This window comes from Mastomys coucha, unplaced genomic scaffold (genome assembly GCF_008632895.1).
Source record: "Mastomys coucha isolate ucsf_1 unplaced genomic scaffold, UCSF_Mcou_1 pScaffold5, whole genome shotgun sequence".
Taxonomy (NCBI): Eukaryota; Metazoa; Chordata; class Mammalia; order Rodentia; family Muridae; genus Mastomys; species Mastomys coucha.
Genome location: NW_022196911.1, coordinates 103,074,087 through 103,101,780, shown reverse-complemented (window position 1 = coordinate 103,101,780; position 27,694 = coordinate 103,074,087). Strand labels below are relative to the sequence as shown.

General features: G+C 39.0%; 1 protein-coding gene and 1 non-coding gene across 3 annotated transcripts in view; both read left to right on the top strand.

Moving 5' to 3' along the window:
* The window catches only part of Smurf2 (SMAD specific E3 ubiquitin protein ligase 2), a 112,166-nt gene that overhangs the window by 12,220 nt on the left and 72,252 nt on the right, over positions 1-27,694 (top strand). The window lies entirely within an intron of this gene.
* LOC116079415 lies at positions 16,419-16,548 on the top strand. The gene has a single exon (XR_004113968.1). It is a non-coding gene; the product is annotated as a small nucleolar RNA SNORA3/SNORA45 family (small nucleolar RNA).

Below are 27,694 nucleotides of genomic sequence, written 5' to 3'. Positions count from 1 at the left end.
CTGCAACTTTTTTTTTTTTTATATTTATTTATTATTATATGTAAGTACACTGTAGCTGTCTTCAGGTGCACCAGAAGAGGGAGTCAGATCTCATTACAGATGGTTGTGAGCCACCATGTGGTTGCTGGGATTTGAACTCAGGACCTTTGGAAGAGCAGTCAGTGCTCTTTAACCGCTGAGCCATCTCACCAGCCCCCGCAACTTTTTTTTTTTATTAAACTTGTAATTAAAAGATAAAATGAGGTGACCATTACTGAGGGCAGTACAGATCAGTGTATCTGATAGTTTAGCTTGAAATATTGAAAACTGTCTTGATATCCTAAGAAATCCTAGCTTTGTAACCGGTACCCACTTGTTGGCCAAGTCATTTAAAATAGATTCAATGTCTTCCAAAAAATAAAAATTTGAACTTGCTTTGCTGTCTTTTTTTAAGTTAATTTTAAAGTTAACATATAAAGTGATAGGTTTCATTATGGCATTTTCACAAGTGAGTCATTGTACTTTCTTTGCCATTATAGTTTTTTTTAAATTAAAATCATTTTAAATTATGTGTTGTGTGTGTGGGTATGTGTATGTCAGGGCAGATGCTTTTTGAGGCCTAAGGCATTGAATCCTTCTAGAGCTACAGTTTATTGTGAACCACCTGACATGGGTGCTGGGTGCTGAAATCAGGTCCCTTCATGAACAGTACACAAAACCTGTCCCTAACAGATTTTTCAAATTTCTTAACTATATAACAACTAATTTTTATCTGGAAAAACCACCCTATTGCTAGCCAAACAAATTCTTCTCCCAGTTATTTGGAACAAAGGAGAAAAAACAAAAACCCTGAATGATTTATATGATATTTGGAAAAATTATATTTGTTGTATAAAAGATTTTTGGTTTTTCTTTATAAAAAGTAGCTCTCAAACTTGCCCTCCTCCCAATAATTTTATTATCTCATGTCTTTTATGGGTCAGGAACTTGGGAAGAGGATCCATTGGGCACTTTTGGTTCAGCATCTGTCATATGTTTATTTAGAGGGCAGCTGGAACTGGAATAGCTGAAGAGTTCCCAGGCATTTCTTTCTCCACAGGTCATGTCCAAGCTTCCATATGGTCTCTCTTCACAGAGAGTCACACTGCCAGGTAGCTTCAGGGCAGTTGCATTGCTAAGGAGGGAGCTAGGAGGCACTAACAAGGAACTGTCCAGGGAGCAAAGTGAAAGTTGTACTTTCTCTTCTGACCCAGCCTGGAAAAGCCTTGCTATAATTTATTGGTCATAAGCAAGTGAGTTACAAGCTTTTCTAAATTAATGGGGAGGGAATGCAAATTTCCCTGTCTTCTGGATAGAAAAAAAAAAAGTGAATTTGCAGCCATTTTAACAATTGTATGTGATGGCAGTGTCAGCAGCTGTTGCTGTTTTTTGGAGTTTTAGGTGGTATTATTACTTTTTTCTTTGGTTTTTTGAGACAGGGTTTCTCTGTGTAGCCCTGACTGTCCTGGAACTCACTCTGTAGACCAGGCCAGCCTCGAACTCAGAAATCTGCCTGCCTCTGCCTCCCAAGTGCTGGGATTAAAGGTGTATGCCCACCACTGCCTGGCCTATTTACTTATTTTTGAATATTTATTTCATGTGTGTAAGTTGCTGGCATGTATGTATGTGTGTCATATGTATACCATGGAAGTTACAACAGGATGTTGGATCCCATAGAGTTACATTACAGACAGGTGTGAGTCACCATGTGTGTGCTGGGAGTTGAACCTGTATGTTCATCAGTAAGTGTTCTTAACTGCTGAGTCATCTCTTCAGCTCCTATATATGTTTTTGTATACTAATCTAACATACCATTTTCTAGCTTCTTTTTTTTCCCATTTCTGTGACAGGGTTTTTCTGAGTGGTCTGTGTGGCCTTTGCTATTCTGGAACTTTTTCTGAGACTGCTCCAGTCTTGAACTCAAGATCCAACTGCCTCTGCCTTTAGAGTGCTGAGGTTAAGGCATGGGTCACCATGCTAGCTCATTTTTTCCAGCCTTTATTGTCTGTGTTCTACCTCTGAAGTGTCCAGGCATTTTACTATTATCACCTAATGTCAATAGCCTCAAGAATTATGATAATTTTTGTTGACTATAAAAGTTTAAGATTATTTGTAAAGGACTAAAAAGATACACAATGGAAAAAGTAACAGATTGGCAAAGAAGGAAGACAGACACATCTGAATGGAACAACTTATATAATGTGAATTTCTTTAGTTCTCTGTTGATTTTTATACTGAAAAAGGTTATACTGCAGAGTTAATCAAAAAATGGAGCTGAATGTTGGTGACACACACCTTTAATCCTGTTCAGAACACCAAGGCTCCACAGAGAAACCCTGTCTCATACACACACACACACACACACACACACAGAGAGGGAGAGAGAGGGACAGAGAGAGAGAGAGAGAGAGAGAAAGAGAGAGAGAGAGAGAGAGAGAGAGAGAGAATATCACAGAATGGGACTGAAGAGGTAGGCCCAGGGGTAGAAGGAGCACTGGCTGCTCTTCAAGAGGACCTGGGCTTTATTCCGAGCACCTGTACAATGATTCACAACTTGTCTAATGGTTATGGGTATCCATGGGCATCTGGCACTCGTGGTTCACAGACATGCATATATGCAAAAACATCCATATATGTAAAATAAAAATAATAAAAGAATCAATGAATGTTAGTGCTCCCTTAGAGCATGTTTTGTTTTCTTCAGCCATTCTATGAACCAACCATTCTTACAGAGCAGCCACATAAATTAGAAGGAAAAGTAAGATTGAGTTATTTCTACTATTGCTTTCTATTAACTTAAGAATGAACTGTAGGAGCTTGATAGATAGTTCACTGAGCTCAATGGTTAAGAGCACTGGCTGCTCTCCCAGAGGGGTTCAGTTCCTAGGACCCACATAGTTGCCTACAGCCATCTATAACTTAAGTCCTAGGAATCTGACACCCCTCTTCTGACCTGGGCACTTCTGGCATGGTTACTGCATGCATATACACATATATATACACATATATATATATATATACATATATGTGTATATATATACACACACATACACATGCATATATATAAATACATACATAATTAAAAATGAACTTAAATTGTGAATAGTTTTAAACTAATAGAAAAATTATGACATTAATAGTTCCTATATTTCTTAAACTCACTTTTCCTTATTTGTCAACTATTTTACTACAGTATTGTATATTTGTTAAAATTGATGAATCAATATTGATAAAGTATTAATTGAGTTCTGAAATCCATGCTATAATAGTCAAGGTTCTCTAGAGTCACAGAACTTATGGAATATCTTTACATATTATGGGAATTTATTGTAATGACTTACAGTCCAACTAACCTAACAATGGGCAGCTGTGGATGGGAAGTCCAAGGCTCTCTAGTAGTTGCTCAGTGCACGAGGCTAGCCGTTTCAGCTGCTGTTCTGTAGAAGGTTCCAACAGATGTGCTGGTGAGAAAGTGCAAACAGGTGAAAAAGAGTGAGTCTTCTTCTATCTCTTGTATGAAGGCAACCAGCAGAAGGGGCCCAGGTTGAAGTTGTGTACTACCACCCCTGGATTTGGAACTTGCTCTGTCCCAGGCTGGCCTTGAACTCAGATATTCTTGCCTAATCTCCTGGGATTAAAGTCATGTACTACCTTGCCTGGGCCTTAATTTTTCATAGCCACTATGCCTCAAGATCTGGATCAAAAGTGTGTGTCATCTATGTCAAGATCTGGGTCAAAACCCTGTGTTTTCCAGACTCAAGATCTGGATCACAGGTAAGCCCAGTTGACAACCAAGAGTAGCTACCACACACACTTTATTCAGATTGTAGCTGATTCAAAGGAAAATAGCAAGAGTGCAGAATCCAGCCATGTCATGTCTCTCTATAAAGACAGGAGGCAGAGGTAGCAGACTGTTTCTGAGGGTGTTGGTGAGAGGAAATCTTGGAAAGGTTCTACATTTCCTCTGGGTCATGCAGGTGATTTTTTTTCTCACCTTGAACAAAGTTTAAGTCTTATTTTTGAGAAAAGTTAACCCAGCTGGCTCCAGACCCATTGCGCTATGGGAGTAAAAGAGAAATGCTGGTTTGAAAAATGAGGTTTCTGACTGCAGCCTAAATGATAAGTTTTCAACCCCTTGCCACTGATCAGCTCCAGAACAGGAGCAGCTAATTATGTACTTTATACTTTATGAACAAGGTTTTTCTGTCAAAATTGTACAGCCCCAGAGAAAACACTTGTGAATTTTGGAGTCTCCCAATGAAATGGCTGTGCCACCTTGCCAGATGCCATGTAAAGAGAGCCATCAGTTGCCAAGTTGAGGAGGAAGGGACTTTTCATTCATTCACTTATTTACATAAGAGAAAAATTAGAACTTCCAACAGCAATATCATCAGCAAGAAGACAGGAGAATGCCTTCAGAATTCTGAAGGAAGATGGTTTCTAGCTCAGAATCCAGTGATGCCCACAAATGAGAAGGCTGAATAAGGGCATTTTGGAACTGCCAGCTCTCAGAAAGATCATTTCAATTCCCTGCTGTCTTAGAAAGCTTCTGAAAGGATATGCCCAATGAGCGATCATACTACTGGAAGAAGAGTAGAAGGGTGGTTGTAATTGCACATACAAAGGGAGGAGCAGAGAGGGGCAGAGCAGAAGAAAGTCCTGGAATAATGTTCTAGAGAACAGACTGACAGGATAGGACACTGACATTCTGTGCAGTCTTGGGTTTTTTGTTTTTCCTTGGTAGAGGGTCTGTTGTAAACTGTTTACAAATGACCAAAATCCAAACTTGTGAAATGCATTATGCAAATATTTATGCATTTATTCACCAAAATTATAAATTTTTTAGTTTGACAGTTTGGAGATTACAGAAACAGTATTTTTAAAAATTGTAAACTTTTATGTTGTAGTAATTTTCACACCCACTAAGCCCATGTAAAAACACACTTCAGTTATTATATTAATAAGCTATAAGCCTAGATTGGGCAACTCTAGTACCACACCAGCCTATCCCCAGCTATCATACCCTTGCCACTCACAATTTCTCCCGGCCACATGGTTCTGCACCATCTTTTCTTCCTCTTCCTCTCTTCTCCTTCCTCTTTTCCTCCTCTTTTAGACCTCCTCTCCCATCCTTTTCTTCTGCCCAATCATAGGCTCTAGCCTTTATTTGACCAGTGAAAATGGGCAGAAGATTCACATGATATCACTTGAGTACTTGTGTGACTGCTAGTGGGAGGGCAGCCTCTCCTGAGGAAGCAAAATTAGCATCAGAAAACAGCATTAGGGCAGAGACAGCACCATAACATGGTGCATGCCTTTAATCCCAGCACTCTGGTAGCAGAAGCAGGACTATCTCTAGAGTTCAAGGCCAGCCTGGTCTACAAAATGAGCTCCACAACAGCCAGGACTACATAGACCCTGTTTAAAAAAAAAAAAAAAAAAAAGAGTTTTTATTTTGTTTTGTTGTAGTATTGGATTGAACCCAGGGCCTTTTGTCTACTAGGTGAGTACTGTGCCACTGAGCTACACCCCAATTTTAGAAAAAAAATTTTAAAATTCTACTTATGTTTATGCATAAGAATGTGTGTAAGTCAGGATGACTTGAGGGTGTTGGTTCTCTCCCCTGTGTGGGTTCCAGGATCAAACTCAGGTTTTCAGCCTTGGCTACCAGACACCTTTACCCACTGAGCCATGTCATCTACCTTGGAAGAAAAAATTTCTCTTACACATACAAATTGTTTTTGGATTTATTGAAAATGAGTGCCAGGGACACTTTGGGATTCTTTATCTATTGGATTGAATATTTTTTCTAAAATGTAAACTTTTCTTGTCTTAGTAAATATTTACCTTCAGGATCTTGCAGGCTTATATTTGTTATAGAATGGATTTTAACATTAAAGCCATATTAGTATAGATCAAATATATACTATAAATGTATAATCTTTAAGTTTGGAGATAAATGTTTTTTATCACCTGTTTTTTAAATAGCTTTTTAATGTTATGTTTTCCTTGTCTCTGGCTGAAACTTTGGGAACAGAGGTTTATTTTCTGTGATTTGTACCGATTGTATTGAGGTAATTCCGTGCTTTTTACTAACTGATGAAGCCTGAGTTTGAGAGCTGGGAGTGATGGCACTTGCTTGTAATCCCAGTGCTTGTAAGGTAGATATAGGAGCACGAGGAGGTCAAGGTCATATTCAGCTATATAGTGAGTTTGAGGCCAAGCTAGGCCACATGAGACCTTGCCCCAAAACAAACAAACAAAAACCCAAGCTGGGTGGTGGTGGGGCACGCCTTTAATCCCAGCACTTGGGAGGCAGAGGCAGGCAGATTTCTGAGTTCGAGGCCAGCCTGGTCTACAAAGTGAGCTCCAGGACAGCTAGAGCTATACAGAGAAACCCTGTCTTGAAAAGCCAAAAAAAAAAAAAGAAAAGAAAAAAAGAAACCTTCCCCCACCTCAACCCCCACACCCCCAATTTGGAAGTATTTAGCTTTGTTACTCTTTTAAGTCGTTTTGGGATAGTGTTTGTCTTAAACTGTGGAAGACTCAAGATTTGAGTCTTGTTCTATTAGAGTGATTTTAAAATGACTTCAGAAGAATGTTACTCAGTTTTTATGTCTTAGCTTTTAAAGAATAAGCTAAATATAAATAAATATGTATGGCTAGTTTAGTCTGTAGGAAAAGTGGACAGTGAAAAGGTTAACTTGTCTTCTTTTCTCTTTTCCTTTTTCCATTTTCATGTGTGTGATGTTCATGTGTGTATGCACTTTACATATATGTGGACATACCCATGTGTGAGTGCTTATGTATGTGGAGGCTTAAGGGTCATGTTGGGATCAGCCACCATCATCTTGGATCATTCTCACTTTATCCATGGAAGCAGGGTCACAATCAACCCCGAGCTTGCTGATATGTCTAGCCTTAGTAGAAGCTTGCTCTGGTGATCTTTGCATTTACCCTCTGAGGTTAGAATTACAGGATGGCCACTAAGCCTGATTGGCTCTCACCTGGGTTTTGATCCAAACTCTTGCAGGACAAATGTATTAACCACTGAGCAATCTCTTCAGACCTTGTTATCTACTTTATTTTTTCCTGTCTTTTGTTGTTGTTTGTTTTGTTTTGTATTTGTTTTTGTTTTTTTCAAGACAGGGTTTCTCTGTGTAGCTCTGGCTGTCCTAGAACTCACTCTGTAGACCGGGCTGGCCTCGAGCTCAGAAATGCGCCTGCTTCTCCTCCCAAGTGCTGGGGTTAAAGGTGTACGCCACCGAACTTTCTAAGTAGACTGACATTGAGCCTGTAGAGATCAGTCTGCCTTTGCCTCCCAAGGTGCACATTAACACAGCTACCCTGTTCACCACTTTCCTAATTTGGCTTTCACATACAAGTTACCAGTTTCTTCCTTACATTGTAAATTGCCAGTTGCTTACATAGAGACTGCTTTTGTTTTTTGTTGGTCTATTCATTTCCTCCTCGTCTGGTAACTTTCACCCTATTTTTCTTTTAGGAACCTCTCTTGTTCTGTTCTTAGTTCAAGTAATGCTTGTGGGTCTACAGTGACTCTGTAGACTTAAACTCTTCAAATCACAAGTGGAGAGAGAAGCATGGGAAAGATTTAAATATATAAAGTGTGGAGTTAAGTTGTGGAGGGGGAAGAAAAGGAACACCTGAGGTGTGAGATTCTACTTGAATGGTAGGCTGGGCCATCAGGATTTTATCTAGTGAGTCGAGTTGTGTAACTGAGTCACCATTCTGTGCATCCTAATTGTCAGGACCTACTATTTGTCCTTTCTCTGACCCATCCCTTCTTTGCTAGTCTACTCACTCTTCTACCACAGTTCAGTCTTTTGGTCTCAGGCAAGAGTGTCCTGTTATTAACAGACATGGTTTTTCCTTTTTCCTACAGCTCATTCTGGACCTCACTAATAGATTATTTCCTCCAGCGTACCACTAATCATGTGTTCTCCTTTCATGGAAACTTAATCTTTTGTGAGCAGCATTGAATTCATGCTCCTTAGCTTGTCAATAAAGACACTAGAGCATTGGTGGTGCACGCCTTTAATCCCAGCACTTGGGAGGCAGAGGCAGGCGGATTTCTGAGTTCGAGGCCAGCCTGGTCTACAAAGTGAGTTCCAGGACAGCCAGGGCTACACAGAGAAACTCTGTCTCGAAAAACCAAAAAAAAAAAAAAAAAAACATTTCATTTTTCTGCTTCTGTTTTCACACTTTATAGAAACTTTGTCTACTTTTTAAATGTAATTTTATTTTATTTTTTTGATATCTCACGTACCCTGATCTGGCTTTGAACTATTATAAGACTCCTGATTCTCTGCCTACCAAGTGCTGAGATTATAGTAATGCATCATCACTGGGGATTTTGCTATCTGTATTAAGGGACCCAATCAACTCCTAGAACCTGAGTGTAGAGGAATTTGCCATGAGCAATGCTGCCTTTTATTCTAATAATTACTGTGTGGGCTGGAGAGATGTCTTAGCATACCAGTTCTCAACTTGTAGGTTGCTACTGTTTTGGGGTTGAACAACCCTATCATAGGGGCTACATATCAGATATTTATATTGCAATTCATAAGAGTAGCAAAATTGCAGTTATGAAATAGTAATGAAATAACTTTATGGTTAGCGATCACAACATGAGGAACTGTACTCTAAAGAGTTGCATTAGAAAGGTTGAGAACTATTGTTTTAGCAGGCAGAAAGCACTGGCCACCAAGTCTTCGGAGTTGGGTTTGATACTTGCATTGTAGAGCTAGAGGGCTGACTCCCTTGAGTTGTTCTCTGACAGTCCAGTGTTTTTTCAGGTGCTACCACCCCTCAGCTCCACCTCTATATGCTTTGTGACTTTCCATATTTTAAGTTCTTCAGCTAAATTGTTGCACTAAATCGTCAAGTTCATACTGCAAAGCAGATGAATAAAAATATTACACAAGAAAACACTGATGTCACAGTAATTTGTACCTAGGCTCAAGCTAGGTAAGCGCTTGGGGGGATGAACATTTGAATCCAGACAGACATTTCAAATGACTGTTTATAAATTATGTTAGTCTTCCCTAATTGTTAGGTCTCCTGATACAGAGATCTGGACACCCTGAACAATTTGTTTGTTTGTTTGCTTTCTTTAAGAAGTTACTTTTGGGTTCATTTTCCCTTGTGGCTTAGGGAGGGCAGAGGGGAAGACAGGTAAAGTAGTTGTAGCTTCCTTTTGAATCAGGTTTTAAGCCAAGCAGGTTGAGTGTGTGTTTTGAATTAATTAAGTTTTCCTCTCTTGCCTGCTTCTCTTGGCAGCTGCCTGAGTACTAGTCAGCTGGATGCGTTTGGTTGAACTGGCACACGCTCCCTGGGTAGGCTAAGGTTAGGAATATGCTGGGGTGTGGACAGTTCTTAACCATATGGTGTGGCTTACACAGGACTGTTTGGCTAGTCTAGTTTCAAGCACCACAGCTATTGGAGACATTTGCAATTAATGTGCCAACCCTTGAAGCTTCTGGAGATTAAAAGCTTTGTCTTTTCCCCATTTTTAAAAAGAGAGGCTCAGAATAATCCTGGAGTGATAGGGGTAGCTAAGAGAGGATGAGTGGCAGTGTGTGATGGTGAAGTGTGGATCCTCCCTAATCTTTAATTTCCTTCTGTAGAGTGGCTTTTAATGCTGTGAATTCAGAGGTGGGAATGAACTAAGCTACAGAATGCTCTGCATAGTACCTGAGAAGTATTATGCACTTAATGAATGAGTGTTATTGCTATTCATGGTCTTAGTATGTCTAGTGCTGTGTGTGAGCAGAAGAGCAGAAGTAGAATATGGAGTGCTGTTTGTTGTTGTTAATTCCATAAGGAGATGGTTAAGTCCATTTTGTGTTCTGAAAGAGTACATCCTTGGAGCTGGGTTGATATTCAAAGACCAGGCAAGGTGTGTTCTTCATCTGTCAAAATCAGTTAATTTCCTATTTGGAACTTTGCGTAGTACCCCTCTCCTCTTTTGTTATATCTGTATGTCTCGCACTTTGAGTCCTGAGGTAGCCCATTTCTGTTATGCTTTCTTGCATTTGTTTTCTAAAAAACAAATTTCTGCCTTGTTTTCATTTATGTGCAAATTCAGGCTTTGTCCACTACTCTGCAAAAGCTGCTTTTGCCAAGGGTACTCTAATAGAGACTTTCTTGTTTACCTGTCTCTCTAAAACAATGATTTATTTGTGTGTGTGTGTGTGGGGGGGTACTGTGCATAGTGTGCTTGTGGAGGTCAGTGGACAGTTTTTTGGAGTTGGTTTTCTTCTTTTACCGTGTGTATTTCTCAGGCCTGGAAAAGCATCTTTACCCACTGAGTCATCTCTCTGGCCCTGGTTTACCTGTCTTTACCTCACTCCTTTGTTTGACTTACAGATGCTTTCCAGAGACACCCAAGAGCTATTTGAGTGCTGGTAAAAATTATAGAGTAAAAAAGGTTTCTGGGCTTGTGTTGTTCTCACCACCCATGTACAAAGTCCTTAAGCAGGGCTTCACGAAGCATGTAATGCCCAGTTCATCTAATGTAGGTAAACTCTGGGTAGTACCTACAATTTTCTAATACCCTACCCATGTTCAGAGTTGAGTAAGAACAGTTTAGAACCTCTTATGTTCAGTTTGTTTCAACACTGCATAAATTGTCATTTATATCCTTCTCTCTTGCCATAGCCTTTCCTTAAATACAGATTTGTAGGTTTGACAGTATTAACACAGTTCTCTTGCTGTTTTGCACCCAGCCTGTTGGACCAGTTTGGGTGGGGCAGCAGGAACTGATTTGCATTTCAGTAGGTAAGCACTACAGTGTAGTACAGAGCTGCTGGCTCCCTTTCTTCTGTGGCATTTAGTTTGAATAGGATCACCTATTGATAGAAATTCCCAGTGGGCTGATAACCTCTCAAAATTTTCTTCTTCTTCATCCAGGAATGAAGACTTTAGAAACCAAACAACACAACCTCTGGGAGAATTTTACTACTTCATGTGCTTTAACTATAACCTTCACCTCTGCATGGGGTAAAACCAGATGACACTTCCAATCTCCTCAAGTGACTAGACTATCACTGATTGTCCTCTCGTAAGGCCATTTGTTACTTAGATGCAACTGGTGATACATTTCACAAATTTAAAATATGAAAATATTTATATGATGTATATAATGTGCATGTGTCTGTAATATATACATGTGCTAGTTTTTTTTGTTTTTTTTTTTTTTCTTGAGACAGGGTTTCTCTGTGTATCCCTGGCTGTCCTGGAACTCACTCTGTAGACCAGGCTGGCCCCGAACTCAGAAATCCACCTGCCTCTGCCTCCCACCCAAGTGCTGGGATTAAAGGCATGTGCCACCACTGCCTGGCTACAGAGAGTCTTGAAAGGGGCTTAGAGTGCAGTTGCAATGCATAGTTTCAGGACTCTTAGCTTTAAGCACTTGTTTAAAATTTTTTTTTCTGAGTTTCTTTGTGTAGCCCTGGCTGTCTTGGAACTCACTCTGTAAACCAGGCTGGCCTCAAACTCAGGGATTCATCTGCTAGTCTCTGCCTACCAGGCCCTAGTACTAAAGATGTGCACCACCGCACCTAACACTTGTTTAAAACATTAAACAGCTCTTTCCAGGCATTTTTGTTACTTCCTTCTGTGATTTCTGAAGTGTTCTATACTCAGCTCATACTTAGAATTGTTGTTTTTGAGAGTTTTTTCTGTATTTCTCTTTAGACCCAAGTAAACATTTTTCTTTCAGTCTGTGACCACATTCATTTCTTACAGACTAGTTTCCATTAAGCTCTTCCTGTAGTTTGAATAGGCTTTCTTTGATGGTGGAAAGTTATCTTGCCTTTTTATTATGAGTGCTAGTCCTTGGTTCTCTTAGTTCTGCTCTCCTGTATGCTTTGTATGGATATGTATGTATATGCGTAGACCCACACAGTACTACTTTGTGGGTGTGCAAGTCAGAGAACCTTGGGTACCAGTCCTTGCCTTCCATCATGTTTTAGACAGGATCTCCAAAAGCTAGCTAGTCTATGACAGCTAAGCCTTTTGCAAAGCTCTCGGAATTCTCTCATGGGAGCTCTGGGATTACAGACATGCTGTGCTGCCTTTGTGTGAGATTTGGAGGTTTGAACTCAGGTCCTCAGTCTTGTGTGGGAAGTTCGTTACCCATTGAGCCATCTTTCCAATCCTGCTTTCTGTCTCTCATCACTGTCCTGCTCTTTAGATTCTTTTAGCATTGTCTATCCTCTTTCTTGGTATCAGTTTGTTCTCTTGAGGCTTTCTTTCAACTACAGTGTTACTAGGAAGACATGTCTTTGGCTATCCATCTCTTTCTAAGATTATCAGGAATCTTTCTCTGTTGGTCCCTCTGGAAATTTAATCTCTTTAGAAACTTACTGAAATTTATAGAAACCCTAGGGTGGGTTGTCTTTTTAATTTTAGAGCAGTGATAATTGCTTTACTTTGCTATATTTGTTCTTCTGTACATATCTTTATAATTATATTTTGGGGATAGATGAAACTACTGTAGCAGATGAGAAAAGATATTTTCTTTGTAGCCCTTGAAATAAGTAAATAGCAAAATATCATGAAATTGCATTTTTGAATGCATGTGTACATATTTTGTATATGTGTACATATAGACTCAGAATATATACATCATATACATATTTACATATTTAAAATTTATGAAACATCTTGCCAGGTATATCTAAATATGATTGCATAGATATAGTAGGGATTATGGATTCTGAAATAATGAAATTTTATTTTAATCCTCTTTACAATCAGCTTTGGTATTTTGAGTTTTAGTTTTCTTATGAACAACTTTGTTTTTAAAATTAAGAACAATTTATGTGGAAAATATAAAGCAATAAAGATTTTGTGTCTATCTTAAGAAATAGATTTAGTCCATTAAAGCAATGCAAGTCCAAAATACTTCATTAATTTATTCTGTAAAAGAATATTTACTGAGTACATGATATGTGTCATCACTACAGTAGGATAAGAGATACTTGGATATTGCCTTTGTTGTTAAGATGGCTGACGGTGTTGTATTTCAGTATGCATTGGTGTGTGTGTGGCAGAGATATACATCATATCCTGAGAAGACTGAGAAATGAAAACCTAATTTGACCAGGTCATCTGGACAGATGGCAAGAATCACTCTGAGTACTAGCTCAGTGATGCTTGTGCTTCATTTATAAGGATTTATGCAGGCTTATAAGCTGAGGAATAGTGAAGGAGGCATTCTGTGTTTGAAGAAGAATGGTAGACAAAAGGTCTCTCTGGGGACTGTGAAAGATGAGGCTGGAGAAGATGGTGGTCAGGGACCAAGTCATAAAATACCTGTGCGTTTAGGTGAGTTGGCAAGTCTCAGAGTCTTTATGCAAGCAAGTGATGCAGCCCGGCGGTGTCCATTTTAGAAAGCCAACTGTAAGAAGTACATGGATAATGGGCAGAAGTTCTTTCTTTGTTTGGTTTTTGGGGGACTTTATTTGTTTTGGTAACTGTGTGGATTGGTGATGCTGTTAAATTTGAGGAGAGAGAATAATAGTTAGAATTTAATAGTGGGGAAACCCCTTGAAGCAGTTACAAGAAAAAGACTAAGACTAAAAATTGAGCACTGAAAAAGTTTTACTGCCCTCCAGGGAACTTGATCAAACACAGAGTTTAATAGGCTCTGGGGAAGGAAAAATAGAGTAAGTCTTTTAAAGCTAAACAACCACAGAATGTCTTTTGTTTCCTCTTGGAGAAGCAAGATCTCTGTGATCTGCTGGTGTTACAGAAAAACAGGGTTTAGCCAATAAGTGGCCTGTGTATGTGTCTTGAAATTATGGTGTACAACTTGGGGCCAGTGTCCAAACTGTTGGGTAACATGGGTGTACATGTTTTTGAACTGTACCAAGAACCTAAAAGAAATAAAACTCATATCATGTTTGAACTAAATCACCAGAAGAATGCTGTAACAATATTTTAAAGGAACACATTAGTCTGCTTTACAGTACTATCTTGTGTAGGAACTGTCTTTCTCTGTAGTCATCAGCTTGATCTGGAGTTCCAGGAAAAGTTGCATGTTTCTCTGCTTCTGGCGACTATTTTTGCATTCAGTTTAAAATCGAGGACATAGGCCGGACGGTGGTGGTGCACACCTTTAATCCCAGCACTTGGGAGGCAGAGGCAGGTGGACTTCTGAGTTCGAGGCCAACCTGGTCTACAGAGTGAGTTCCAGGACAGCCAGGGCTACACAGAGAAACCCTGTCTTGAAAAACCAAAAATAAAAAATAAAAAAAAAAAAATTGAGGACATAGACATTTATTGGTCAGGACTGGTAGTATGTTTCACATAAGCCCTGTGCACCAGCACCTTGAAACTTGACTGTGGTAGCTGTTGGTTGGGAGGACTTCAGGGGCATTCCTTTTCTTTGAGGGAAGTTATATACCCTTGGACATAAAACTGAGAGAAACAGCTGAGGAGTGATTACATGGCTATTAATGCTACTAGCAAAACCTGAGGTTGGAAAAACTTAGAATTTTCTGAAATTTCAAGGATAATAATAAACGATAGTTTCTATCTTGAGGCTATTAGAGAACTTCTGTTAACCTCCTCAGTGAAAAGGTTTCTTAATCCAATTTCACAAGCGCAGTGAGCAGAGTGCATACTTGAGTGCTGCCTGTGGAGTGCTAACTGGGGGGCCTTCATGGGTAATGCCTTTTATTTTTTAATCTGCCCACCTGCCCACCCACCCACCTTTCCACCTGCCTTTCTTCCTTCTTTCCCTCCTTTCCTCTCTTTCTTTTTCTTTCTTCTGCCTCTGCCTCCTGAGTACTGGGATGGTTGTTCTAATTGGTTTCAAATTCTCCTGCCTCATCCTCTAGATATCTATATAGATATAGATATAGATATAGATATTGACATTGATAGCTTTGTGCCACCATGCCCAGAGCATTGTCATTTAACCAGAGTTGACAAAAGGGGGATCAGAATGTAGAGATCAATTTGAACTCTTTTTTTTTTTTTGTTTTTTGTTTTTTGTTTTTTCAAGACAGGGTTTCTCTGTATAGCACTGGCTGTCCTGGAACTCACTCTGTAGACCAGGCTGACCTCGAACTCAGAAATCCGCCTGCTTCTGCCTCCCAAGTGCTAGGACTAAAGGCGTGTGCCACCACCGCCCGGCTTCAATTTGAACTCTTAATTGGGGTCAGCTTAAAACATTTCTCCATGTTGATAGAATCTTCAGGCCAAAGAGTACTGCAGTCTGATTTGTGTTGAGTTCTGTAAGCCCAGGAAGCAAAGGGAATTTAGTCTTGTTATATACATTTCTGAGGTCACTGAGAATGTACCTTCTGTATAACATTTAATTTGATAAAGTGTTACAAAGCAAGATACAACCCAGTAAAAGCTAGCAGAGGCACCATGTTCTTTCCTGTTGAACTAATTTAAACTGGCAAAGGTTGTGAGACTGGAAGGGTTATAGGTATGTTAGAAATACTGTTATTTTGTTAGCACTTAGAGCACAGTTGGAAGGGATTTAAGTAGAAATAGAAGTCTCTGTATTCGTGACTAACTGGGCCCTTAAGAGAAGATTAAATGTATATTGACTAATAAGAGCACAGCATACAAGAGGGCTTATGACATTTATTCCTGTTTCTACCTGACTGGAAGAGCTCACTCAGTTTTTAAGGACAGACTTCTAGTACTGATTTGTGTAGTCACTGTTTTCTTTTGTATAATTCTTGCCTTTGTCATTTGGAGATAAAGATAGTGAGTAGTTGAGTAAAGTTGTTTAATTTGATATAACATGAGGATTTTTGAGATTTTATTATTGTATTTTGATGATATTTTGTTATATTCTATCTGAATAACCTATTTGCCAGTTTACTGACATGTTATTTACCAATATGGTTATTTCTGGTTTTGATTTACTACAGGGAACTGAAATGGTCGGTCCTTAGTGTTATTACCTAGAATAATACCTGAAAGTTTTCCAAATTTTGTGTTTATGAATGATTTTGTTTGTGATTTGGACTTTTGTCCAGACTATTTTGGTAAGAAAATCTCTGGAATTGCCCTGAGTGAGCATGTTCCTTTTCTTTAGCTTAAAACAACCTCCTTTTCAGTAATGATAATTGATGTGTGTTAGAGTCCTGCTCTGGTGAAGGCTTTTTATAAGTTTGTGATGTTCTGCTTGGCTTGGGTATATAAATGTCTAAAAGTATTCTAAGCTCAGGAAGCATCAGCCTGCAGTCACTTAGGGCCAGAGTTTACAGACAGTAATGATGAGGCTAGTGATGTAGCTCAGTTTGATAAGAGTGTTTGTAGTATTCCCAACACTGCATAGATGGTGACACATGTCTGTAATACCAACATTTGGGAGATAGAAGCAGGATGATTAGAAGTTCAATGTTTCTGAGGCTAGAGTCACGCTCAGGTATTGCTTGTTGCCTTAGTGTGCTAGAGCCCTCGAAGAATAACTGCTGACCTTATTCACTGGCTGTTGACTTTCTGGCACAGTCAGTCACCAGGTTAGTGACATGATAAAAAAAAAAAAAAAAGAAGTTCAATGTTGGGGCTGGATTCACAGGTTAAGAGGTCCTGAGTTCAATTTCTAGCAATTACATGGTGGCTCATAACCATGTATAATGATATCCACTGCCCTCTTCTGGCCTGCAGGCGTACATGCAGGCAGAATACATAATATACACAATACATAGAACATATGGTATACATATTAAAATTTTTAAAAGGTTCAGTATCATATTTTTATCTACTACACTAGACCTGTCTTAAAAACCAGCCAACTAAATCAAAATTACTTTGGTTTTTAATTGTAACTCTGAGGTTGTCTGTCCTGAATTAGCTTTGCTGAACAATAGGAGAGGATATAGGATTGTAACTAAGGCAGGAAGATAAAAGGAACTCTATTATGGAAGAAGTGTCAGGTGTTTACATGAAGAGTTAGAGTATTAGGATTCCAGAAGATGGAATAAAGGATGAACTTTCAAGGCAGGAAGTCAGGACAAAGAGCTGACTTGTTAACTTGCTAGGGACTCATTCAAGAAATATAACTCACTTGAATCATTAGATGTCTTCATGAGTCATTTTAAGAAGGCAGAGTTTTGTTTTGTGAGCTTTATCTCCTTTTGTTCTATGACACTATGTGGGGTGGAGGGGATTAAGGCTTTCACTTGAATTATAAGTTCCCCCAAAGTACACTCTGAAATTATAAATTGCCCTTGTTTGTGATTATACTATAATATTAGACACATGTATAAATTTGGACATAATGGCATATAAAAGCGAGGGTCTTGATAGGATTTGTTTTTGTTTCCTTTGTCATTTGATAGACAAATTGTGAATAGAGAACCTAAGCAGTTGGGATGATCTTATAGTCTGGTATCCTTGTTTTTTGCATGGATGGATGATATAGCATACATAGAATAACATCCACTTGATTTAGTTCATCAAAGATGAGACAGAATTTGTTTTCCATGTCTACCCAGAGGTACTTAGATAGTACTAAACCAGAAAGTTATGAAACCAGGGCAGATAAACTCAGCAGAATCACCTCTAGAAGGTGCCAGAAACTTGGTAAAATCTAGGATTGGGTTTATCAGGGGTTGACTTAATTATATGATGTTCTAGAAGCCTTCAAAACTGTTAAATATTAAGTTATATTTTATAAAGTTGTTAGAGGTCAGAGATATTGCACTAAGTGAAAGGGCTTAGTTGTTAAGCAGAGAACCTGATTTAGCTCGGGGATGAGAAACAGAGTAGTCCTTTGTAGCAAGAGTCTTACTGGGTAAGCCACATTTTTGAGTGGTCTTGACTGGTGACACCCAGATTTATTGTGGGTAAGTTGAGATCTGGCTGGAGGTTATCTGTAGTATACATATCATATGAAATTAGGATATCTAGTGGTTCCTAGTGATATGTCTGCATTAGGATTATGCCACCCAGTCATATTTGCACTGTGTTCAGCAGCTAGGTGGCCTGGGTTAGTAGTTAGTAGCATTCGGATTTGAGGATGGAGATGGTGAGAGAGATCGGTTTGTATGGCAAGCACCTTTCCCTGTTGAGTGGTCTTGCTGGCCCTTGTAGTTCTTTTTACATTTGTAGTTTTCTCTACCATGTTTTTAGTGGCCTGCTTTTATCAGTGGAGCCTGTTTGGTGATTTGTTTTATTAGGTATTGAAGAACTACAGTTTTTACAGTCAGTAAGTTTAGTCTGTTTACATTGTTGTAGAAACAAGACTGTTGTAGCTGGAGACTGTTATGGAACCGTATCTTTTCTGCTCTTCACTAGAGAATAGGCTCAGTAAAGGCTGTTATTTATAAAGTACTCCAGTAGGTAGTAGGGCTAAAAGAGATGGCTAAACAAATACAAATAATTTTGGGGCCATCTAGATTTGACTAAAAATTTTTATTAGGTTAAGAATCAAGGAATGAGTTTCATTATTTACTACTTGTTTCTTTTGGGGGAGGGCGTGGGGAGGAAAGGGTTTATTTCATCTTACACTTCCAGGTGATAGTCCATTGTTGAGGGAAATCAAGGCAGGAACTCAAAACAGGGCAGGAACCTGGCGGCAGGTGCTGTAGGGCTGTGGAGGCGTGCTCCTTACAGACGGGCTCCACTCATTAGTTTCTTCCTTTTTTTTTTTTTTTTAATTTTTAAAATTTATTTTATATAAGTACACTGTAGCTATCTTCAGACACACCAGAAGAAGGCATCAGATCTCATTACAGATGGTTTGAGCCACCATGTGGTTGCTGGGATTTGAACTCAGGAGCTCTGGAAGAGCAGTCAGTGCTCTTAAATGCAGAGCCATCTCACCAACCCCACTGATTCGTTTCTTGATCCTAATGATTTATCAGTGATTTTCTTAGGATTTTATTGGTTTGATAAATATTTGAGTGCATATTATATTTAAAATTATGAAACAACCTGTAGGTGATACATAAGTAAGCCATATTAAAAGAAAAACAGCTTTCTGGGACAGAAGGTGAGATACAAGTGTCGCACGAACTCCTGATATATCATTGTGAGAAGGAACTTGGAAACAAATGTGGAGTTAGTGGTTAGAGGTTCACAGGAAAAGAAAAATAAAAAACTGAAAAAGAATAGAGTCAGCGAGAGTGTGGCAGAAGATCTGAGTTTGGTTCCCTGTACCCGGGTCAGCTATTTCACAACCACCTGTAATTCCAGCTCTCCTTGCCTCTGTGAGCATCTGCACCCACATGCTCAAACCCACATACAGACACATAATTAAAAATAAAATATTAAAAAGAAGAGAGTTAGCTTTCCAAGAAGAGTTGTGCACTCTTAAAATAGATGTATACCGTTGGCTTGCCTGTGACAGTCTTGGGCCACCCTTGTTGTTCCTTAGGATACATCTTTGTAGGATTAAGGAAGTTATTATGACATTTGATTAAAAGTTGAAAATTTTAGGACTGTTGTGAGCCATGATATAAGTTCTGGGAATTGAACCCAAGTCCTCTGGAACAGTAGCCTGGTTTTTAACCATTGAGCCATTCCCTCCCTGCCAACATGTAATAAGGACACATGCTCTACTATGTTCATAGCAGCCTTATTTATAATAGCCAGAAGCTGGAAAAAACCCAGATGTCCTTCAACAGAGGAATGGATACAGAAAATGTGGTACATTTATACAATGGAGTACTACTCAGCTATTAAAAATGATGAATTCATGAAATTCTTAGGCAAATGGATGGAACTAGAAAATATCATCCTGAGTGAGGGAACCCAATCACAAAAGAACATACATGGTATGCACTCACTGATAATTAGATATTAGCCCAGAAGTTTGGAATACCCAAGATAGAATTCACAAACCATATGAAGCTCAAGAAGAAGGAAGACCACAGTGTGGATACTTTGGTCCTTCTTAGAAGGGGGAACAAAATACCCATGGGAAGAGATACAGAGACAAAGATTGGAGCAGAAACTGAAGGAAAGGCCATCCAGTGACTGTCCCACCTGGGGATCCATTCCATATACAGTTACCAAACTCAGACACTATTGTGGATGCCAACAAATGCTTACTGACAGGAGCTTGATACAGCTGATTCCTGAGAGACTCTGGCAGTGCCTGACAAATGCAGAAGTGGATGCTCAGAGCCATCCACTGGACTGAGCACAGGGTCCCCAATGGAGGAACTAGTGAAAGGACCCAAAGAGCTGAAGGGGTTTGCAGCCCCATAGGAGGAACAACAATCCAAACTAACTAGTACCCTCAAAGCTCCCAAGGACTAAACCACTAACCAAAAAGTACACATGGTGGGACTCATGGTTCTAGCTGCATATGTAGCAGAGGATGGCCTAGTTGGTCATCAATGGGAGGAGAGGTCCTTGGTCTTGTGAAGGCTTGATGCCCCAGTGTAGGGAAATTCCAGGACAGGAAAGAGGGAGTGGGTGAGTTAGTGAGCCGGGGGGGTGGGCGGGATGGGGGTGGGATAAGGGGAGCTTTTGGAAGGGGAAATGAGGAAAGGGGATAAAATTTGAAATGTAAATAAAGAAAATATTTAATAAATTAAAAAAAAAAAAGAAATTAGCTGGGCAGTAGTGACGTACGCCTTTAATCCCAGCACTTGGGAGGCAGAGGCAGGTGGATTTCTGAGTTCGAGGCCACCCTGGTCTACAGAGTGAGTTCCAGGACAGCCAGTGCTATATATACAGAAACCCTGTCTCAAGAAAGAAAGAAATTTTTTTAAAAGTTGAAAATTGAATCTAGAATTTGAGGGTAAGGGGAGGGAAGGGTAGACAGACACAGTCACATACACATATGAACCAGAGAGACAACCAGCCAGAACAGGTCGTACATGGAATTGGAGTTTAATAGAGTAGATAGAGTTTTTAGGGTTAGTTGGAATAATCATATTTGAGGTGTGATTTATCATGGATAAAGGTAAAGTAGAAAGGTCTTCATATTATGTAGGAGAGACAAAGAAATTAGATTGCCTAATTGAGAAACTAATATGAGAAAGAAAGATGGAATCACTGACATTTTAAAAGATATATATGTGAGTATGTATATGTTTACATTCATATATAAGTGGAGAGAGAGAGATGATTTACAATTCTTATTACCATTATCACATATATTTGTTGGGTTGGTTTGTTTTGTGCATGTGTGCATGTGTGTGTGTCTCAGGACACATGTGAAACACTTCTGATATGTATTGGTTAGAGGACAACTTGTGGGAGTCAATTCTCTTCATCCACCTCATAAACTATGTGGCTTCTGGAGATTGAATTCAGGTTACCAGGTCTGGTGACAAGTGCTTTTACCTTCTGAACCATTTTGCTGGCCTACAAATCTTGTTTCCTTTTGTGTGCATATGAAAATGTAGCTAACATACTTTTAGGGTTCAGTCAGTATACTCTGTGGGGAAGTTTTTTGGTACATTATAAATATGTTAGATATACATAAGTGAGCATTGGGATTGGAAACAGATTAAATAGAGAGTTAGACATTTGCTCTTTGGTGTTTGGAAACATGTCATGCAGTTAGTAGAACTTGAGTGGTCCTCAGGAAAAAGGGGGCTCCCTAGGGAAACTGATGCATTTCATTTTGAGTAAATAAAATTTGAATGGCCGGTGAAATGCCTAAGTAAGGAGTGTGTCTTTGGCAGTTGAAATTGGCTTGGAGATTGCATGAGAAGTGAAGCTAGGCATACAGATGGGGTTTACTAGTCAGCATTTACTGGAAAACGTACCAAGTGCATAAGCTCTGCTATGGAGTGTCACTCCCCCTCACCAGTTCATGTATCAAAGCTTAATTGCTAAGGGATGCTATCTGTAGATGGAGCCTTTAGTAAGGAATTAGGTCAATGAAGATAGGATTAGTAGTAGATGCAAGAGAAGGTTTCCTTCTTTGCTTTGCCAGGAATACAGCAAGAACATGCCTGTCTACACTCCAGAAAGAAGGTTCTCATCAGACACTCAGTCTGTTGGCACTTGATCTTGGACTTTACATCTTCCAGAATTTTGAGAAATAGTGTTTGTTGTTTAAGCCACCCAGGCTACAGTATTTATTTTGGCAGCCTGAGCTAAGATAAACCTCTTGTCAGATTATGAGACGACTCCTTTCTTACTAGTAAACAGACCTCACTGGACATTTTAGAGGAGAGAGAATAAAAATAGCTAATATGTACTGAACATTTGCTATATTAAATATTAGTATTTTAAATAATTCCTATATTATAATTTGTTTAGTCTTTAAAACAACATTATGAGGTAACTTATAGAAGTCTCATTTTCAGATAAAGTCTCTGGAGCATAGCTTCATTAAATAGTGTTCAGTATTATACACCAGTAAAATAGTAGCACCAGGCTCAAGTGCAGGCATTCTGACCTTGTTCAACCCTTGCATGATACTTGAAGCTTAAGCCAAACCACACTACAATGTTACTAGAAATAAAAGGTAAAGGACATTTGGGAATGGCTAGGAAATGATGCAGGCCTGTCTATATATAATGTTAAACTATGGATTACAAATCAATTACAAATACCATATACTTGAACTATACAATAACACATCCAACTTGGAATTCTGAGGAAGAATAAATTATTATGCAGTGTAGTTTAAGTATACTCTTCTACTTAAAAAAATTTAGATTCCTTTATTTTATTCTATGTATGTACTGTGCCTGTTTTTATGTTTGTGTACCAAGTGTGTACTTGATTCCTGAGGATACCAGAGGAGAGTATTGGGTCTTCTGGAACTGGAGTTTCAAAATGGTTGTTAACTGGCACGTTGGAGTTAGGCACAAAATCCAGGTCCTCTGGAAGAACAGCTAATGTTCTTAGTCACTGAGCCACCCTCTCCAGCCCCTAAGTATACTCTTCCAACTTCTGGCGCAGCCATTAGTTATGAATAGTCTGTTTGAAGGAATACATCTAGCAGAGGAAGTGGTAGTTGAGTTTTGAAGTGTCTTACTTAGGGTTACTTTTGTTGTGTTGAAACACAATGATCAAAGCAACTTGGGGAGGAAAGGTTTTATTTGGTTTATAAGTTTCCATTTCACAGTTCTTTATCAAAGGAAGTCAGGACAGGAACTCAAGGAGGGCAGAAACCTGCCGTAGAGAGGTCCTGCTTGCTGGCTTGCTCCTCATGGTTTGCTCAGCCTGCCTTCTTATAGAACTCAACACACCAGCCCAGGGATGGCACCACTCACAACGGACTGGGCCTTCCCCAGTCAATCACTAATTAAGAAAATGCCCTTCAGGCTTGCCTACAGTCCTATCTTCTGGAGGAATATTTTTAATTGAGGTTCCTTCTTCTCTTGATAATTTTAGCTTGTGTCAAGTTGGTATAAAACTATCCATCTTAATAGTAACAGAATAATGTTTGGCCTGCAAATAGAATACAAGGGAATCGATGTATGAAAAACAGCACATTTATGTATTTTCATTCTCAAGTTGGAGAAAATAATTCATAGAAATACTGGTTTAGGGGCTGGAGAGATGGCTCAGAGTTTAAGAGCACTGACTGCTTTTCTAGAGGTCCTGAGTTCAAATCCCAGCAACCACATGGTGACTTACAACCATCTGTAATGAGATCTGATGCCCTCTTCTGGTGTGTCTGAAGACAGCTACAGTATACTTAGATATAATAATAAATAAATCTTTTTTAAAAAAACAAAAAGAAAGAAATACTGGTTTAAAATACATAGCTGGCTGGGCAGTGGTGGCACATACCTTTAATCCCAGCACTTGGGAGGCAGAAGCAGGTGGATTTCTGAGTTCAAGGCCAGCCTGGTCTACAGAGTGAGTTCCAGGACAGCCAGGGCTATACAGAGAAACCCTGTCTCGAAAAACCAAAAAGTAAAATAAAATAAAATAAAATAAAATAAAATAAAATACATAGCTGAGGGGCTGTAGAGATGGCTCAATGGTTAAGAGCACTTACTGCTCTTGTGGAGGACTCCAGTGTGGAGTCCCAGCATCCAATTTGGGAGGCTCAAAACCTGTAATTCCATCTCCAGGGGATCTAATGTTCTCTTCTGTGATTCTGCAAGTACCTGCATGCACACATGTATAACCCCATGCATATAGTGAAAAAAGAAAAACGATAAATTTAAGAAAATTATATGTAGCTGAAATACTTTCAAATAGTTTCCCAAAATACATTTATTATCATGTATTTAGATTTGTATTTGGTACTTTTGCTTATTTCAAAGTTCTGTAATAACTTTTCGTTTTGAGATAGGGTCTTATGTAGACCATGTTACCCTAAACTTACCGTGTGTCCTTGAACTTCTGGTCCTTCAGTCTTTTCCTCTCCAGTACTATGAATACATACACTACCACTGCCACACCCAGTTTTTGTGATGTTGGGGATGAAATCGAAGGCTCCACATGTGTCACACAGGCATTCTGTTAACAGAGCTACATCCGCAGCTCCTGTAATAATACACAGCAATTATAAGCTGCTGCTCTTATGTGTCAGTGATCAGGAATGGTGCACAAAAGCTTATGCCTTTGGAGCATGGGCCAACTTGTTGGGACTCATTGAAAGGTGTTGAACTGGACTTCTGTATTAACTTTTTGCAGTGTCAGTGTAAGGGCAAAGAACATGAAGAAAGTGTATTGGTTAAAATAGCCTTGATGGGACTGGAGAGATGGCTCAGCAGTTAAGAGTCCTGACTGCTTTTCTAAAGGTCCTGAGTTCAATTCCCAGCAACCACATGGTGGCTCACAACCATCTGTAATGGGATCTGATGCCCTTTAATGGTGTGTCTGAAGAGAGTTGCCGTGTATTCACATACATAAAATAAATAAAATGTTAAAAAAAATAGCCTTGATAACTAAGTTACAGGAACGGTATTGTAAAAGTTCATTTGTTTTTGGTGGGTGAGCAAAGAAAAGTAGGATATCTGACTATCTTTTTTCCCTTTCTTTGAAGCAGTTTCATTCCAGTGAGCATCATAATTGGAATGCAACTGCAATCTGAGGAAGAAGGGGAATTTTGTCAAGGATATAGTGAGCAGTTGAGAGCGTTATTGAAATTAAGCATAGACAACCATCCATTGTGAGTCCAACTGAGGAAGAAGAGCAGGGCAGAACTCTGTAGAGCTCTGTGACTACAGCTGGGCACTGTGTTGATACTGTTACAGATGCTTGCTTCATAGAGGCAACTCCTTTCTAATCAGAAAAAGAAATGATTGATAACCCTAAAGTATGATAGCAGCCCTTCTGGGGTGGTTTTTCCAATTACTACTTCAAATACAATATAAAAAGGATTTGGGGTTTTTTTTAGGGGTGATGCGGGAGTGTGGGACAGAATTTATAAATATTTCTTGTAAAATTAACAGAAGACATTTTAACCAACATAGTGGCATATTCTTATAGTCCCAGTACTCAGGAGGTTGAGGCAGATGAGTCTAGATTTAGATGAAATTTTTATGTAAGTGTTTGCATGTGCCTAAATGTATGTACCTATGTATGTTTGATGGTTTGAATGCAAATGGCGCCCGTAGGCTTATATGTTTGAATGTTTAATCATCAGTTGATATATCCAGTTGATATATGATTTGGGAAGTATTAGGAAGTGTGTCCTTGTTGGAGAAGTTGTGTCACTAGTGGCTGGGCTTTGAGGTTTCAAAAGCCCAGACCAGGCCCAGTGTTTCTTTGTCCCTATCTGTGGATCAATATGTAAATCTGTCAGCTATTGCAGTACTTGTATGCTTCCCATCATGATGATAATGGACTAACCTTAAAACGTAAGCAAGCAACCAGTGAAATGCTTTGTCATGGTCTTTCTTCACAGCACTAGAATAGTAACTAAGGATGTGTGTGTGTGTGTGTGTGTGTGTGTGTGCATGCATGCATGCATGCATGTGCTCACAAAGATCAGAAAAGAGCCGCATATTCCCAGGAACTGGAGTTACAAGTGGTTATGAGACTTGAAACTGAATTCAGGTACTCTGCAGGATCAGACAGGTGCTTTTAACCACTGACCCATCTCTCTAACCCCCTAGATTTGAGGACAGCAGGGCTACACATAAGAATTCTAATTCCCCATCAAAAGGGAGTATTTATGGTATGATAATTGAGTCATATCTACCTTTCAAGCTCTGAGCATAAAGGCTGCATCTTTGTGTCTTTAGAATCTATCATAGTACTTGGCAAAAAGTGAGTACTTAGGAAATGTCAAGTGAAAGACTGACACTAGAGCTTAGGATACACATGTGCCTTTAATGTTAGTGCTTGGGAGGCAGAGGCAGGTGGTTCTCTGTGAGTTTGAGGCAGTCTGGTCCATCTATATAAGGAGTTGGAGGCCAGCCAGGGCTATACAGTGAGACTATCTTTAAAAAAGGGTGGGGTGGGGGTGATTGCTTATCAGTTGGTTTGTTCTGTTCTCCGTAAACATCTCGAGGGTTATACTTGTATCCATGTGAAATATAGAGATACTACCAATATACTAATTCTTAGTAACTTTCTCATAGCTGTCATAAGATGCATGGCAGGGACAACTTGAAGAAGGATTTGCTTTGGCTCTTGATCTCTGACATGTCAGTCCAGTGACATAGAAAGGGCCTGGTAAAGCAGAGCAGTTCACATCATGGTGGCGAGAAAGCAGAGTATAGGACCATGACATTATTCTGGCTTTTCTTTTATCCCACCAGTGTTCTAAGCTTGTAGGCTTATGCCACTCATCTTTGGTGTTGGTCTTCCTCCTTAATGAGTCTTCTCTGCAAACTATCTCATAAACACATACACTGGTTTGCCTCACTGATTGGCAGTTCTAAACCAATAAAATTGACAATGGAAATTAGCTAATATACAAATTTCCCTAATTTAAATTGATTACATCATAATTTTAAGCTACTTATTTACAGAAGAGGTAGGTAGACTAACTAGAACAACTTTGGGAAATAATAGATTTAAGAATATAAAATGTGGTTAATTAGCTGTGATAATTTGGGAAAAGCATTCATCTCAGAGAAAGAGTAACTTATAAAGTCCTCTTCTTCAAATTGATACAAGAGTTACAAATGTCAAGCAAAGCATTCAGTCTCACTTTGTTGTTCTCTTACAAGCCACCTCCCTAGTTAATTGTCTATGTTTCTTTTGGGTATATAAATACTTTTGAAATATATAAACTGTTCTGAAAGCCATAGTATAGTATAAAAACATGAAATAAACAATACTATTAATAGAGAGTCTGAGATAGGGGAAGCAAGATTTCAAGACCCTTATGTTGTACACAGCAAGACACTGCCACAAACAAACAAGCTGACAGTGTATATAGATTCTACAATGTTGGACCTATTTCTCCAATTACCAAATTAGAGAGATCATTGGATGGCAATCATCAAATTTCCAATTCCTCATATTATTGGATTTCAATTAAGATATGTTGGTAATATTAATTTTCAAATTAATATATTAAAAAAAGTAATTGTCACTTCCTGTTGTTTTTGTTGTAAGAGATGGAATTAGGTTTGTGTGGATTTGTTGGAAGATTACCTTCTTGCTTCTTCTAGGGTGTAGTTTTGCTCCTTATATTGATGTTTGTTCTATTATCCTTTGTAGGGCTGGATTTGTGGAAAGATATTGTGTAAATTTTGTTTTGTCATTTAACCAAATTTAACCAAATTCTTACCCTCACCTAATGTCTGTGCCACCCTCCAAGCAGAACCATTGTTCATTGAAAGCA